Source organism: Mauremys reevesii, unplaced genomic scaffold (genome assembly GCF_016161935.1).
Source record: "Mauremys reevesii isolate NIE-2019 unplaced genomic scaffold, ASM1616193v1 Contig34, whole genome shotgun sequence".
NCBI classification, from domain to species: Eukaryota; Metazoa; Chordata; order Testudines; family Geoemydidae; genus Mauremys; species Mauremys reevesii.
In genome coordinates, this window is record NW_024100845.1 from 347073 (window position 1) to 364752 (window position 17680).

At 52.2% G+C, this 17680-nt stretch overlaps 1 long non-coding RNA gene and 1 pseudogene across 1 annotated transcript; both read right to left on the minus strand.

Moving 5' to 3' along the window:
* Positions 1–341: 341 nt before the first annotated feature.
* The window catches only part of LOC120393843, a 33820-nt pseudogene continuing 16481 nt past the window's right edge, over positions 342–17680 (minus strand).
* Positions 4181–8182, minus strand: LOC120393844. The gene is made up of 3 exons (XR_005592137.1): positions 8123–8182; positions 5189–5276; positions 4181–4222 (listed from the first exon to the last, which is right to left on the minus strand). It is a non-coding gene; the product is annotated as an uncharacterized LOC120393844 (long non-coding RNA).

Sequence of the window (17680 nt, forward strand, 5' to 3'; positions counted from 1 at the left end):
AGAACAGAACGGGCTTCCAAAAAAACAAAACCAAACCAAAAAAACTATAGCAAGCTCAGTCCAAAGATAAGACGCTGGCCCCGTTCAAGGACACTGCTCCCAGCTAAGACTTGGCTGACAACCAAGAATCAGTGGACATTTTGGCCCTTGGAACTCCCGCAGCTTTAGTGTCTAAGGAACTTGAAGCCAGGGGAAGCTGTCACAATGTTTAACAAGGTTTCTTCGGAAGATATGGGACAAGGAACTACCCTGACAAGATAGTTACTGTTCTAAGCTAATGAGAGCTGCATATACGTTAAGGCCACCACGTTGCTAGATATGCATTTTAATCTCACCATGACCACAGGAAATTACATTATTTATTGGCCTGCAGGCAAAGCCCTACCACCAGACCTTAGGTATCAAATTCTTTTAATTGGACCACTTTAATACCTGACCGATTTCAGAATTTGCATTTACTCCTACCACAGGTGCAGAAAATTTCTGACTTAGCGGGTCAAATCCATGTGCTTCAGAACATATATCAAACTGAAAAACAGGCTTTCATACAGCCTGTAGTGTTTACTTTGTGTACTAATTATGATGTGACGTGCTACATAACTAAGGCAGGGAAACAACTCCAGAACATTATTACAATGGGACATGAATGCTTGCATTGCTTTTGTTTAGTCTAGGAATGTGGTTGTTGTAAGAAGTGTAATAACAAAATGCCTTTTATGTTTATACTAATCATGCATGATCGTTATGTCCAGCTAAGCTGTATAGGGCTAGTCCTGATCCTTTTGAGCTAGAAACAGAAATACAAGGCATGATGCAATTGGAGGTTTCAGAATGTTGGTTGTGCTAAAGACAAGCACAAAAGGGGGGAATGTGGAAACGGGGTTAAAGGATTTAAATACAGGCCTCTCAGTTGTAAGAAACAGAGCAATTGTCATGTGCTAAGTCTTAGCCTAATCTCGTGGGACCTGTAGAAGCAGGGCTCATGTCAGAAGCGGGTGGGAAGATGGCAGAGTAGAGTCAGCGTGACCCAGCCTTGAGATAGCGATGTTTTGAGAACAGAAGTGAGAGAATACAGGAATGGGCAGGACATAACAAACAAACTGCAGATGTTTTTAATTAATGCAGGCCGCTAAAATGTATAAATGCTTGTGTAATATTGCTTGTCCTTTGGAGAAACTGAGGCAGAGATGCTCTCTATCAGCTGCGTTCTTCCCTTGCAATTGCATGTCCTGAATAAAGCTGTCTCTGATTTTGTTGCTTCCAACCTGAGAGTGGAGCTTGTTTCTTCCACAACAAAAGAAGTTTACATTTCAAAGTTCAAGTCTATCTAGCGTGGAATAGCCATAATTACCATTTAAACACTTTTCAAACATGTCTCTAAAAGTTGAATCTGGGTCAATTAGCCTACAAGTTTCTTAACCCTTTCTGGCCGTGTGTCACAGAAGTTTAGATCCTGTGTGGATTCTCCCATGTTTAATGAGGTGTGATCTCTGTGTGAATTTTTTCCCACAGTCCAAGCACTTATGGGGTCGCTCTCCTGTGTGGATTGCCTGATGTCTAACAAGGGCTGACCTGTTCGTGAAACTTTTCCCACAATCCAAGCAGTTATGGGGTCTCTCTCCTGTGTGGATCCTCTGATGTATTACAAGATATGATCTCTGTGTGAAACTTTTCCCACAGTCGACGCACTTATGGTGTCTCTCGCCTGTGTGGAATGCCTGATGTCTAACAAGATCTGACCTCCGAATGAAACATTTCCCGCAGTCCAAGCACTTATGGGGTCTCTCGCCTGTGTGGACTGGCTGATGTTTAAAAAGGGCTGATCTGTCTCTGAAACTTTTTCCACAGTCTAAGCACTTAAGGGGTCTCTCTCCTGTGTGGACTGCCTGATGTTTAACAAGGTCTGACCTCTGTATGAAACTTTTCTCACAGTCCAAGCACTTATGGGGTCTCTCTCCTGTGTGGATTGCCTGATGTTTAACAAGGTCTGACTTCCATATGAAACTTTTCCCGCAGTCCAAGCACTTATAGGGTCTCTCTCCTGTGTGGAATGCCTGATGTCTAACAAGGTCTGACCTCTGAATGAAACTTTTCCCGCAGTCTAAGCACTTATGGGGTCTCTCTCCTGTATGGATTGCCTGATGTTTAACAAAGGCTGATCTGTCTCTGAAACTTTTTCCACAGTCTAAGCACTTAAGGGGTCTCTCTCCTGTGTGGATCATCTGATGTGTTGCAAGATATGATCTTTGTATGAAACTTTTCCCACAGTCCATACACTTATGGGGTCTCTCTCCTGTGTGGATTGCCTGATGTTTAACAAGGTCTGACCTCTGTATGAAACTTTTCTCACAGTCCAAGCACTTATGGGGTCTCTCTCCTGTGTGGAATGCCTGATGTTTAACAAGGTCTGACCTACGTATAAATCTTTTCTCACAGTCCAAGCATTTATGGGGTCTCTCTCCTGTGTGGATTGCCTGATGCTGAACAAGGGATGATCTCCATGTGAAACTTTTGCCACAGTCTAAGCACTTATAGGGTCTCTCTCGTGTTTGGCTTATCTGGTGTGTCATTAGTGCTGACTTGCAACTCAGACATTTCCCACACTCAAGGGCTTGATAGGGTTTCTCTCTCGAGTGGATTATCCCACAGTTATTCAGGTCTGAGTGGTTTTTGAAGCTTTCTCCACGGTCCAAGCATTGAAGGGGTTTCCCTTCAGTATGGACTGTTTGATGTGTCACAAGCTGTGATCTCAGAATGAATCCTTTCCCACATTCGAGGCACTGACAGGGTTTTTCTTCCTTGGGATTTGTCTGCTGGGCTGTGGGATCCTTGTCTCCTCCCCAACATTTAATGGATTCATCCAATTCCTTCCTTAGGTAGTTAACCAGCAGCTTCTCTGACCTGTGCCAATTTCCCCAGGCTTCTCCCTCTTCCAAGCACTGGGAAAAATTCCCTTCAGGTCTTCCCACAAAGTTCCCCTGTGGTTCCACTTTCCCAGGAATGTGCTCATGATGATTCCCCTCCACGTTCTCACTCGCTCTCTCATCACCTGCTGGGAGAGAGAGAATCCAGACAGGAGTCATTGTGCTGGGGAGAAAGAGGAATAGCACCGAGGGAAAACCCAACATGCTAATGCTGTGAAGACTGAGTAACTGGATTCTGCCTCCACGTCCCAGCCAAACACTAAGAGGAGAGGAAAGATGGGAAGGAAACTCCTGCAGCTAACAGGATGGAAAGCCGTGAGCAATAGCAGTTGATTCCAGCCCTGCTCTGGGTGAGATGAGGAAGAACTGAGGGCTTTTACTCATACCACATTTCTGGGATTCTCAACTTTATCCTTCATTAGCCAGATGGTTTCTATGTCAGTCCTCACCTGTGCGGGTGCCTCTTGAGATCTCTCTTTCCTCCGAGGCCTCAAGATCGGGCACCCACGGCTCTTCCCCTTGTTCCAGCCGGGCGATCAGCTCAGGTTTGGGAACGGGAAACCCTGCGCAGGGGGTGAAATCAGAGCAGATCAGGGTGCATGGAGGACTGAGAGAGTGTCTGTCACAAAGGACATTCCATGTCCCGGTGCTGTGCTGGGAGAATCTGGAATTCAAGGGGATGGGAACATAGTCCCTGAGCCCCCTTGGGGGAGGGAGACGTCTGGGGAGGTGGGGGGAATTGTTACGCCCTCACTAGCAGTTCCCAGGATCTGTGCACTTTGGGGGCTTTGCTGATGCACACACAGCTCTTGAGTTAAACCCCTGCCTCTTTCTAAACCTGCAGAGCCCAGACCCCTCCCCAGGGCTGGAGTAATTCCCATGGAGGCAGGAGAACAGGGTTTCTCTGTGCGAATGAGAAACAATATCGATGGGACAATACACGGCTTCTCTCCCTTGAAAGCTGCAGAGGTGGGGATGGTTCAGCACGTCCATTAGGTTTGACACCCTTATCCCACTGGTGAGGGTATGGAGTTGCAGGTCTCTCTCACACGGCAGCTGTGGATTATAGAACCCATTCCCCTTCAGTCTACCTGACAAGGGAAGAACCTGACCAGATTCAGCAATGCAGGCCCTACACTTTCTAATAGCTGAAGGGACGGGAATCCCTTACCCAGCGAGGTCACCGTCTCGTAGTTCTCCTGCATGACGTCCCTGTAGAGGGCTCTCTGAGCGGGGTCCAGGAGAGCCCCCTGCCCCTGGGTGAAATACACAGCCACCTCCTCGAAGGTCACCGGCATCTGAAACAAGAGTCCCCCATTCAGCACCTGCTGCCCTAGCCACGATCGTACTAGTCACGGGAAAGGAAGAAACAAAAAATAAAATCATCTTGGAAGTTCTGGGAGGACCAGAGTAGCAGAATTCCTCTCCCACTCTGCTCAGAGCAGCGAGGAGGCTTCAGGGGGTGGGAGAAGGTGAGAGCTCCTTGTCCCCCCAGCACACGGAGCAGGGCAGGGTCTCCTCATTTCCCACACATCTGCCAGCCACAGGCTGATACGGGAAGCAGAGCTCTGAGCCGGGGACAGGGACAGGAATCCCAACAGCTTCCCTGCGTATTTCACAGCAGCCTCTGGCCAGTGGGTTCAGGCTCCAGCACTGGGAGTCTGGAAAATGTTCCCAGCCCTGCCCATGGATGTTTTGTCCTGTTTGAGAAATGGGGGAGTGTCCCCCAACGTCAATGGACCTGCTCAGAAAATCAGCAGGTTTATCACACTCTTTCTCCTCCCTGCTTCATCCTGTGTCTTTCCTTCCCCATCTCCTCTGCAACCAGAGCCGTAACAAGGAATTTTTGCACCCGAGGCAAGGATCGGCTCCACGCTCTTCAGCTACAATTCAGCGGCAGGTCCCTGAGTCCCTGTCAGAGGGAAGGACCTGCCACCAATTTGCTGCCACCACGTCATTCATTCTTCGGCGGCATGTCCCCGAGTTCCTCTCGGAGAAAAGGACCCAACACCAAATTGCTGCCAAAGAATTAATGAAGTGGCGGCGGCAATTTGGCAGCAGGTCCTTCCCTCCGATAGGGACTCAGGGATCCGCCGCTGCATTGCTGCCAAAGAAGCGGTGACAGTAGAGCTGCCGCTGAAGCGCCCCCAATCACAGTAGAGCTGCACCCCGCCGCTTTGCGCACCCAAGGAAAGTGCCTCAGTTGCCCCTGTTATGGCACTGTCTACAACACCCCCTCTTGCAGCTCCCTGCAAATCCCCTACCTGAGCTGGCTCCATCACAGCCATTTCCCTTCCTTGTCTCCTGGAAGACGGGACGATCTGGAGCAAAACGCGGACGTGATTCCTCAGCCTGTCAGGGCGAGAGACATGATTGGGGAGGCTACAGAAGCGGCTTGAGTACATTTCACACCCTGATTCCCCTCCAGGGCTCTCTCCCTGCAGACAGACGCTCTGGACTCTGCCATGCTGCCAGGTCATGCCCCTCCTAGCAGAACTAAACCCACCGGGGACACTTTTAAACCCTCCCGGGAACAGCATCTCTGCGCCAAATGCTAGAAAAAGAGCAGAATCAAAAGAGCCACTTTGGGGGGCTCCCCATGATATTAGCGTGTAACCCTCTAGCTCCTCCCCTTCTCCCCAGGTAGTGCGGTGCTCAGCAGAGTCGGCAACTGGCTTTTCCTCCCTCAGCTCCTCCCCTTCTTCCCAGGAGAGCTGACTGCCCCGGGGTGCAGGGAATGGAGCCGGGCAGGGCTGGGAGCTGGGAACCTCCCTCCCCACTCCCTGCTCCTGCTGCCCTTCAAGGCTCTATGCTCCCCCTTTTTATCTTCTTCCCTCACCCTGGGAGAACGGGCGACTGCCCCATTGCCGTGGGCCTTTGCTCTCATCAGGCAGATCATCTACTGACACTGATAACAGGGTTTGAACCTGCCTGTGTCCATGAGGGCAGCAGCTCTGGGACTTGCAGACACACAGGGAGCCCCCGCTCCACGTAGGCCAAACTCACCAGCAGGTCCCTGAAAGGGGCCCTTTGGGCAGAGTCATTTCCCTGCCCGGCCCCAGCCCTTTCCCCCGGTCTCTCCATCACCTGCAGGCTCCGGCTCAGGAGCTGGTGTCAGCAGAGCCAGGGGCTGCCCCAGGGACTGGTCCCAGCCACCGGAGAAAGTCCTCACCTGGGCTGGGCACAGAGCGGCTTTAACAGAGGTCTCTCCTCTGCTGGGTAAGAAGCAGCTTCTCAGTCTGGAGTCCCCGGTCAAAATGGAGGAGGCAGCAGCTTCTGACCCAGGGAGCTCAACTCCAGAGCTCTCATAACATGAGCAGGGAGAGACGCACACACCAGCACCCTCCTCTCCCTTAGCAATAACAGGAGCCCTTTGGTGGCAGCAGATAAGGATGAGTCTCCCTGTCCTGTCCCTGCAGCCCCCAGGACAGGCAGGCAGAGGCTGATCCCATTGACCCATCTGCGCTCACCCCCTGCCAGAGCCAGCAGTGACTCTGGTCTGACAAGGGGTCTGGCTGAGATCTGAATCCTGCATGGAAATCAAACCAGGGCCTCGAGCAGCCCCAAACACTCAGGAGACAGACCCAAAATCAGGAGTGTCTCCTTTTTTATTTTTAAATCCAATAATAAAGTGGAAGCAGGGTGTGCGGGAAGGGTAGGAGGCTGCCTGTGGATATTTGCCTCGTAGCATCTGAGCTTTGAGGGGACAGTCTCCTCACCTCACATGCTTGTCTAACCAGTTCCAGGGAAAAAATTCCCCCCTGGCTGCTGGGTGGGGAAGCCCCTCCCCTTCTCCTACATGCAGCCCTAAGGATTAATCTTCTTGCTTGCACAGATCTCTCTTTTCTTATACATTTGAGTATTTGATGTAATAGCTTTATAGATTTATATTCAAAATAAGTTTGGCTGTAATGCAAGAGACGTGGAGGCCAAACCCCTTTATGTTAAGCTAACGCAAAATACAGGTACCTATATGGGAACCCTTTACCCCAGAAAAGCAAAGATGACGTATATTTGTCTCTCATCTATACACACATACACACTAGCCTCTGGGGTAAGTGTACCCTAATATTTCTGAGGGGGAAGGATGAAATTTGGGCCTAAGAGGAAGGATTTCCAGCCAATGCCCTATAAAAAGGCAATTCATCTTCTTTAGCATTGGCCTGCTAAACCCAGCGTTGGGAGTTCAATCCTTGAGGGGGCCATTTAGGGAACTGGGGTAAAAATCTGTCTGGGGATTGGTCCTGCTTTGAGCAGGGGGTTGGACAAGTTGACCTTCTCAGGTCCCTTCCAACCCTGATCTTCTATGATATTCTTCATTGTCTCCATCTTCAATAACGTATCCATGCTACCCATCTACCACGGCTATTAACTACTAATAGGCCGCACTTTGTTTCTTTTCAAACTTTAAGTTTTAAGGGGACTAGGCTAAGCTTGGTTTCCCTACGCTTTATTACAGTTTAAGGTTGATTGAGTTCAGTTAGAGAGTAAACAGCTTTTTGCATCTGGCAGTTTTCTCTGCTACAGGTGTGAAATCGGAATCGGTCTGTAACTATTTCACTGGATCAAGTCTCCTTTAGCACCTCAGTAACATCTTAGAGGGGAGAGGGGCCCTGTCCAGCCTCTGTGATGCACTCAGGCTTTCAGGACACGGCCCTGGGAAATGGGAGCTGAGATTCTGCCAAACGGAGGAGGAAAACCCCTCTGCTCTGCCCTCCCCACCCTATTTTTGCAACCGGCTCACCCCCCGCACCTCTTATTCTCCTCCCCCTGCAGCTACCCCAGGAGCCTCACTGGCTAGTTGCGGTAAAAGAACCCCCCTCTGGCTGCGGGGCGGGGCAGCCCCCCGCTTCCTCCCTTCGCCCCCAGGCGCAGCCGGGAGCTCCTGGTCAGCCGCGGGGTGCGGGCAGAGCGAGGCCAGCAGATCGCACCGAGCAGCAACCTCTGTCCCCTCCGGCGCGGGCAGGGGCTGGGACCACAAAGCACCAGCTGGGGGCGGGGGCAGCGCGTGGTAACGTGACCCCGGCTCACTCCCCTCCCCCTCCCCACGTGGGTCTGTCCCGGCCCGGTCTGGCTCGCCCCCACCGGGGCCGGCGGCAGCTTTCCCGGGCCCCGGGCGGGAATTGCAGCCAGCTCTGCGGGGAGCAGCCCGGGGCCAAACCTCCCCCTGCAGCCCGGGGGGGGCGGGTCTCTCTCACCTTCCCTCCGAGCGGGGCCCCCGGGGCAGGGGCCGGGCCGGGCTGGGGGCTCTGCCCTGGGAGAGGCTCCTGGGGGGGAGCAGCGGGAAGGGCCCTGCTGGAGATTCCCCTCTCCCGGCTGCAGCCAGGGCTCCGGGCTCCCAGCACCAGCCGCCCCCCGGGGCTCGGGGATCTCGCCAGGAGCCTGGGAGCCAGAGTCACCGCAGCGGCTGCGAGTCACTTCCTGCTGCCGGGCCGGAGCCCAGCGCTCGCTGCCCGGAGCCGCCTCCCGGCTGCTCCTGGGTCCTAGCGATCAACCCATCACAATGCAGCATCTCTGGGTCCGGCTCCTGTTCCACTCCCAGACTTTAGGATCGGAGAGGGACCATCACCATCATCTAGCCCAGGGGGTCTCACAACTAAAATGTTGGTGGCCTCAGAGTGTGGGCAGCAGCTCTCGCGGGTGGCCGTTCTGACACTTTTCTCTAAAATAATTAATTTTACCAAAAACCAGGGGCTGTTCACGTCCGCCGGGCTCAGCAACGTGTCTGTACATGGTAAAAATTATGATGTCCATGGGGGCCGCTCCCCACAAGCGGATCCCTGTCCCCAGGGCCGGTTCCAGACCCCAGTGCGGCAAGCACGCGCGTGGGGCGGCACTTTCCCGGGGGGGCGGCAGATTGGGCCGGCGGACCTGCCGCAGTCATGCCTGCGGACGGCTCGCTGGTCCCGCGGCTCAGCTGGACCTCCCGCAGGCATGACTGCGGCAGCTCAAGCGGACCTGCGAACCGTCCGCAGCTGCGGGAGGTCCAGCCGAGCCACGCGACCAGCAGACCCTCCGCAGTCATGCCCGCGGGAGGTCCGCGGCTCCGGGGCACCTCCCGCGCATGACTGCTTGGGGCGGCCAAAAAGGTAGAGCCGCCCCTGCCTATCCCTGCTGTTGCTGGCAGAGGCACGGCCAGGCGGCTCTGCACGCTGCCTCCGTTCCCCCTCCCTGAGTGCTGCCTCCGTGGCTCTGAGCCCATTGGCTGGGAACCACGGCAAACGGGAGCTGTGGGGGTGGCACCTGAGGACAGGGCAGCTCCAGTAGAAGCCGGGGGGGGGGCATGCTGCTGCTTCCAGGAGCTGTTTGAGGTAAGCGCTGCATGGAGCCTGAACACATCTTCTGTGCCCCACCCTTCTGCCTCAGCCCCGATCCCCCTCCCGCCCTCCAAACCTCTTGGTCCCAGCCTGGAGCACCATCCTGCACCCCAAACCATCATCCCCAACCCCACCCCAGAGCCCTCACCCCCCCCATGCCTCACCCTCCTGCTCCAGCCCTGATCCCCCTCTGAAACCCTCAGTCCCAGCACCCTCCTACATACCAAACCCCTCATCCCCAACCCCACCCCAGAGCCTGCACCCCCAGCCAGAGCTCTCACCCCCCCCCCACATCCAAACCCCCTGCTCCAACCCAGAGCCCCATCCCGCACCCTGAACCCCTCATGTCTGGCGCCACCCAAGAACCCACACTCCCAGCCCAGAGCCTGTACCTCCTCCCCCACCCCAACCCCCTGCCTCAGCCCAGAGCCCCCTCCTGCCCACCATGAAGTGTCTGTCCTGCACCATGGTGGTGCTGACCCCTGCACAGAGATAAGCAGGAGAAGGGTCCTGCTATTTTGGGGAACTTTCCTTGTACACCCCACCCTGGTGGAATTGAATAGGAGAAGAATCTGAATCCTTGGCCCCAGGGCTGTCCCTAGCCATTTGGGTGCTCTATGCAGCCCCCCAGGCCTCCCCCCAAGTGTCTGGGAGACAGGAGATGTGGGGGGGCACTTTTAGGGGCCCACAGGTCCCATGTGGCCCAGGGGATTAGTGGGGGCCTGGAGCAGCCCACTCTGTTTCCCTTGCCCTGGCCCCAGCCCCAGCCATGTTGCTTGGGGCGGGGAAGGCTTGGGGGAAGGTATCCCCCACCCCTTCACTCACCAGTGGGAAGCTGAGCAGCCCAGCCCCAGCACTCCACTTTCCATCGCCGGTGAGTGTGTGTGTGTGGGGGGGGGAACCTTTCTCTACCCCCTTTCCACTCCCCCGGGTGATATGGCTGGCCCCAGGCAAGGGAAGCGGAGTGGGCTGGGGCCACGTTGCTCCACTTCCCACCGCCGGTGAGTGTAAGGGGCATCCTTTCCCCAACCTCCCCGCACTCACCGGTAGCGGGAAGCGGAGCGCTGCAGCTGGGAGTTGGCATCAGCACTCAACGTGCAATAAGTGCTGGGAACATGTGAGGGACAATTTCTGCTTTCCGATGTAGGGAGAAGTAATCAGGGGACAGCAGGTTAGACTCAGTTCTGACCAGCAGGGGGGAATTTGTTGGTCTAGATCAGGGGTTGGCAACCTTTTAGAAGTGCTGTGCCGAGTCTTCATTTATTCACTCTAATTTAAGGTTTTGCGGGCCAGTAATACATTTTAACGTTTTTAGGTCTCTTTCTATAAGTCTATAATATGTAACTAAACTATTGTTGTCTGTAAAGTAAATAAGGTTTTTAAAATGTTTAAGAAGCTTCACTCAAAATTCAATTAAAATGCAGAGCCTCCCGGATCGGTGGCCAGGACCTGGGTAGTGTGAGTGCCACTGAAAATCAGCTTGTGCGCTGCCTTCAGCACCCGCGCCATAGGTTGCCTACCCCTGGTCTAGATGAAATTACTATAAGGTGGGTGCACAACTGGTTGAAAAATTGTACTCCAAGTAGTTATCAAAGGTCTGGTGTCAACTTGAGAGGGGAATGATGGGGGGCGGGGAGGAGCCCCAGGTGGCTCCCCCGACTCTTTACAGAGAACAGGGTCTGGAGCACTCACAGGGAAAATTTAGCAGGTGCTCCGTACCCACTGGCAGCCAAGCTCCCCACTCCTGGCCTCCTTCCCCCCCACCCCCCAGCACATTAAATCCCTGCTCCTCCCCCTCCCAGTGCTTCTCTCCCTCCCCCGCCACCTAACAGCTATTTGGTGGCGCTTAGGACTTTCTGGGAGGGAGGGAGAGGAGCGGGGATGTGGTGTGCTCAGGGGAGGAGGCAGAGAAGAGGCAGGGCAGGGGTGGGGACATGGGAGAAGGGGGCAGGGCTGGAGTGGGAAAAGGCAGGGTGAAATGGGGACTTTAGGGAAGGGGTGGAATAGGGGTGGGGTAAGGGAAATTCAGGGGTGGGGCTGGAGCACTCCCCGTTGGTACCTATGGAGGGACCTGCCGCTGGAGATGACAGACTGGGCTCTCAGCTGCCCACACGGTCCCTCTTAGGTCGGTGGAAGGGCTCCTCGGCAGGACACGCCCCAGCAACCCAAGGAGGGTAGTGTGGACGTCGGCTATTGCAGTAATTACTGTGGTGGCTGTAAGTCAACCTAATATACTGGTAGGTCACCTTAGATTTGAAGTGTAGATGCCCCCTTACAAGCAAAGGGGTTTCTCTCACCTCAGAGCTTTCAGCAGTCCATGCTCACTGGGAAGCAAGGATCACTCTCCCCAGTTCAATAATGCTCCTATTGTCTTTCAAGTGATCTTGTTACGAGTAGAGATGGGGAGGGGAGGTGACCAGAGGCCTTACCCTTCCCTGCCCTTCTTATACTCAGACACTTTATGGTGGAAAAGTCTTTGCTGGGGGATGTCGTCAGCCATCTCCGTGGCATATGCGAGCTCCAAACTGCCCTTCACATGAATTGTAAATGTCTTTGTTTACCCCCTACTTCCTCGTGGTGGATGGTCAGATAGTAGTTTTCTAACACCAACGGTCGGTCCTTTGTGGTCTCTGAGGAGCTAGTCTGTGGGTGTTCCCCAGAACGACGACATCTCTCAGTAACAAACAGGGTTACCATACATCCGGGTCTTCCTGGACAGAGCCTCTTTTTTGAACCTGCTTCTCCGTCTGAGCAGGGTCTTCCTATAACACCAACATGTCCAGGGGGTTTGCGGAGCAGAGGGGCTGCAGCTCAGAAATAGCCCTGATTGGTCAGCTTCCCAATAAATCTATTCCCTAGCATCCACAGCTGATTGGTCTATTCCCCTGCAGCTGATTGATTGCTGCTGGATCCCACCCACCGAGGCCCCAGCCCTGGGCAGAAGGTCCCGCAGGCAGGTGCTGACGGACGGCTGTCACTGCGTTCTGGGCTTCTGTCACTGCCCTGCCACCGTGACAGTGACCGACACTGACCTCACCTCGTGAGTACCCCCACCACACCCCCTCCAGCATCCACAACTGTCCTCCCCGCCCCAGGTTCCCACCCCCCATCACTGTCCTCCTTTTGGGCACCTGGAATATGCTCACCCTAGTAGCAAACATACAATAAAATCTCATCATTCTACATGCAGTGGTGTTATATGCATTTCATTGGCATAATATTGAGTAGATCATGAATTGTCCAATGGACCCCCCCCCCCAAACCAGGCACTTAGTACACGACATATCAGAACCATACACAAGTGGGGAACATGGGGCACAGGGGGTTAGTCACAAGAGGGATCAGTGTGGGGTGAGTGGGGCAAAGAGAATCTCTGTCATCAAAACACAGGACACTGCAGTAGATGGGGAGGGGGGTGATCAGCTGGGCTGTCAGGTTCCTCATCTCCCTCTGGCCTCAGTGATGCGGGTCTGTCTGGCTTCAAGGCTGCCCAGGTCTGTTGACATCCCCGGCTCCCTTCTAGCTTGTACCCAACCGCTGCATTTCAGCAATAGGGAAATACTGCCCCTTCCCATTATTTTTTGGGACATCATTCATGGTCCTTTAGATTTCAGGGGCAGCTTCAAATGACGCTGACAGGCCAAGCCTAGTCACTCTGTGGCTCTGATGCAGCGAGTTCACAGTTCTCAGCCTCAGCCATCTGGCTCTGAGGAGCAAACCCAGGAGTTTCCCAGCTCAGTTCCCCACCCCCCGGCAAACGGTACCTCGCATTACTGAAGGGACCAGGCAGTAACTTCATTCCCCTGTCTCTTGCACTGTGACTCTAGCTCGCACCATCAGTGGTGGTGCTGGGAGATACTGATCACTGTCATTGTTTAAACCACAGAAAAAAATCTCATGACAAAGATGTTAGATAAAGATTAAAATAACAAAATCTAAAAAAGGACTATTCTGTCAAATTATCCTTTGTCGCGTGCAGTGAAGGACATAAATCCACACCGTGTAGAGGCCAAGCACAGGAGTTTATTACACACAGCACTGGCGGAGTGTCACCTGGCTTATTAGGCTCAGAGACACTGTCAATGAACGGATTACAATAGAATATATAGATTTTTTTTATGGGTGGAGAAAGTGATGGGTTAGGCAGTTCCACACCCCGGGATAGGTTTTGCAGCAAGACAAGATAGCACATTAGCCAAAGATTATGTAACCTTTTAACATCTCCACCCATGGTCTTAAGTTAGCAAGTTAACATTTAATTAATACTTTGATAAAATGTTATTAATATAAAATATATATGTTGAATTCTGATTTGAGGTCCATAGGAATGAAGCAACTCCTTTGATTGTCCACCAGCTATATTCCTAGGGGTTAAAGCAAAGAAACAGTGAAAGTATATGGTAATAAAGATTGTCCCCTTTATGTCTTAAGGCAGGCACTGGTCCCTGGGAAGGGAGGTGAAAGGATGCCATATCTTATACTGACATGTATCAACTTTTCATAAACTTAAGGTTGGATCTGTGGGAAGAACGTTCCCTACAGAAGAGACTGACACAACAGCAACAGGGATCCTTTGTTCAATTTGCAACTTTGAATAAGACACAATTATTTAGTTCTTAGCTCCAACACCTGGCAATTTGCTGACCAGGCCTATTTTAGCAAAACAAGATTATTTGTTTACCCCAGCTTTCTCTTAGCTAATCACATTCACTAGGCCTCTGGTCTCTTGACCAAACTCTGGACTTTGGGTCTGAGAAAGAGCTGGCACAATCCATATACCAGGTTGTTATATAAAATGCACATGGATTTTAACCCTTCATGAAGTCCTCAGTAAATCTGAGCTAGATCCTGTCGAATTAAATATCAACGTATGTGACCAAATGGCCTTCACAAAGAGAGAAAAAGCGACAATCCAGAGTGTGCTATAAAACACTTTCATATTCATAAAATGAAATCTCAGCGAATCCTTTAAGATTTTCTTCTGTAGCGGTTAAACCGGGTTCGCTTCTCGCCTCGTTATTTGGTTGTATTAGTTTCAAAAGTTTTTGCATAATTACCAGTGGGAAGCAGAGCAGCCCAGCCCCAGCCAGCTCTTTACACAAATCTTCCCATCTACAAATGATCTGGACTAGCCTAGAAAAAGCCGGGAAGCAATTTCACCAGTAGATGCAAACAGGGCTACAAGATCCCCATGCTTATCTCCACCCCTCCCCGCCCCACCCCAGTTCCTTATATCTCCTTGTCAAGTGCTGTAAGTGGGCCATTTTCATTACCACTACAATCAGTTCTTTTTCAACAGCTCACCTTAACTGATCACTCTCCTTATAATGTGTGTGGTAGCACCCATTGTTTCATGTTCCCGGTGTATATAACTTCTTTATTTTCCACTAGATGCATCCGATGAAGTGGGCTGTAGCCCACGAAAGCTTATGCTACAATAAATGTATTAGTCTCTAAGGTGCCAGAAGTACTCCTGTTCTTTTTGTGGACTAACACGGCTACTACTCTGAAAGATCTGAAGTGTCAAACTATGCTTTAGAGTCAATGGGATTTCCCCGCCCCCTCCCAGATCTGTAACACTTCCTTCTCCAGCCCTCTGGAGTCTCACTTAGGACCACAGACATCAGAACTGTGATTCCTAAGCATGGAGAGCCAGGGACACGGTGGGAAGTGACGCCTTGGGAGGTGCAGGGGTAGAACAGTAACAGGATAAAACTCTCCATCAGTTGCACGGAGGCTGCAGAGTGGAGGGTGACAGTGATGGGGGAAGGAGGGAAACCCTCAGATTCACCACATCGCCCTGCAATAGCACAGAAGGTAACACCACATTTTACTGTCTCTTCTCCCACGTTTTTAGCATCTAGTTATTTCTGGTGCATAAGGCAGAAAATTTACAAACACTAAATGCTGTTCAGCAGGGCCTGGAGTAACGCGAGACTATCTGGGAATGAACCATCCAGGCCCACAGGGGGAACTCATGGACTAACGATCACTCTGCTAATGGGAGGGAGTCAGAACACATAAGTGAGGCTTCCGTTTTTTTACGGAGGTAATGGAAGTCACGGAATCTGTGACTTCCAGAGACCTCTGTGACTTCAGCCTGTGGCGGCTCTGAGCAGCTGGGGTCCCCTGCTGCCTGCAGTATCCGACAGCTGCCCCCCAGAGCTCTGAGCTGCTGCAGGCTATGGGGGTACACCGCAGCACCCGGCTCTCAGGAGTGGCCTCCAGATCTGAATCGTCGTGGGGGCTGAGGTCCCAGAGCTCCGAGCCACGGGTGGCAGGGGGCCCATGCAGCTCCCAGCCAGGGCCCCCACATCTGCCCAGCTGCCACGGGACCCCAGAGCCCCAGCAATGGGTGTTGCAGCTTTTTCCCACCCCATTTTGTCACGGATATTATCAGTAAATGTCACAGACAGGTCACGGGAGGCCGTGAATATTTCTTTATTGGCTGTCACCTGTCCATGACTTTTCTTAAAAATATCCATGACAAAACCTTAGCCTTACACATAAGATGCTCAGGATGAGGTTACACTAGGAAATCCGGTGGAGGGTCACAGAGATGCGCTGGCTAATCCCGACCACATTTCCTACCGTAGACAGATGCTTGGAAGCACAGGTGGGCTCTCTTGGCCTTCCCCAAATGGCTCTGTGGGAATCAGCCCCTCTCAGTGGTACTGTCTGAATGCAGAGGGGGCAGAAGGGGTGAGTGATGAGAGGCAGCACTTCTCTGCCCCTGTGCTCTCCCTCGCCTCTTATCCCATCATCCCCAATACCCCAGCACCCAGCTCCTCCTGCTTCCCAGCTCCACCCGCCCCCACCATTCTATCCCCAGTTCCCTCCCCAGAACCCATCCTCCTGGTCCCTCAATATTTGATCCCCCAGAGCCCAGCACCCTGGGGGATTCGGAGAGGGGAGGAGTTACCAGGGACACTCCCCCTGCAGAGAACAGCTCCAGGTCAGTGGGGGAGCCCAGCCCAGGGAGTGGTAGAAGATGGGGAGTGGGGACTGACCCTGCCAGCAAGTAGGGGATCTTGTGGGACAATTACTGCACTGGTGGGGTGCAAAATAAACTTTATTGAGAAAATGCAAAAAACAGAGAAAATTCAATAGTGAGGGGTATGGGTTTTGTTAAGGTAGATTATTGGGGAGGGGTTTTCTTTTGGTGAACAGTATAGGGGGTTTCAATAGTGGGGTACAATACAGTAGGATACAATACAGTGGGTAACCAATTAACACAGAAATATATGATGTAACAGGTAGCTAACAATTTTCTATGCAAGGGACGTGTTACAGCAGCATGTAACCAACTAACAGCTATGGATAAAATATGTTAAATAGCAAACAATTCTAGGTAAAAATGTGTCTCAGTGGTGTAAATGTAGAATGTGAGGTGTATTAGAGAGAAGAAAGGGTAACCAATGGGGTTGGATGCTAGACTTCAGCAATACAATTGAGGGGGGCTGACAGTGGGAAGACAGACAAACACAATTATACAGAACACAGCAAAATCTTATCTATGACCTAACTTAACCAAGACTACACAAATTAGCAAGTAACAAAACACAATGCAACAATTCTCTAAGCCTAACTTACAGAGTACAATGCTAAACCTAACTTAACCACAGCTATGCAAAATGAAATTACAACTTATCTAGACTAAAGGCTAAACCTAACGTAATGGGTGCACCTTAGACTAGGGGTAGTTCCAGAGGGCAGAGTGGTGTTAGCCCAGGATAGAGTTCAGGGAGTTACAGCTTAGCAGAGGCACAGGCTTATTTTTAGCAGCACAGACCAGGGAGTTAGCTTAGATCTGTCTGCTGGGGAAACAGAGCCAGCAGCCAAGACAGGGGGAGTTTGCAAGAGGGAGTTCTTACCAATCCCCAAAGCAGCAGCAGCAGGATCAGCAGTTTCAGCATCAGAGGACGCAGAGAGGACTCGATTCGCTTACAGTAATCAGGAGATCTCCAGGCAAAATTCGTTGTTTGTGGGAGGGGAGTTTAAAACGGGGGTACGCTCAAAAACAAATGAGAGCGGGGAGAGGGCCCCCCAAAGACCCCTAGCTGATCAGACCAGGTGGCAAAGCAAGAACCTTCTCCGAAGTCTGATCAGAAAATGTCTGGTTATAAAGGCAAACTTAGGCACTTTCCCGCCAGTAACAACCCCTTGTTACAGGGAGGAGAGGAGGCAGGGAAAAACTCCAGGTAGGCATACGCGTGTCTGGGCATGTTCTAGGCCACAGGCATGACTCATACACTCAGCTATGTGGCCACTTTAGGTCTTGCATTCCTGGGCAGAGCACCTCTACACGGAGACCAGGTCTGAACAAAGGAGCCAAAAGCCCCCCTCCCTGAGCAGAGCAATGGCTCCAGTTAGTCTGCACAAGTCATTTCCATGAACAGCAGGGCCAGGCCGTGACTTTTGTTAGTTCCATGGCCGGGG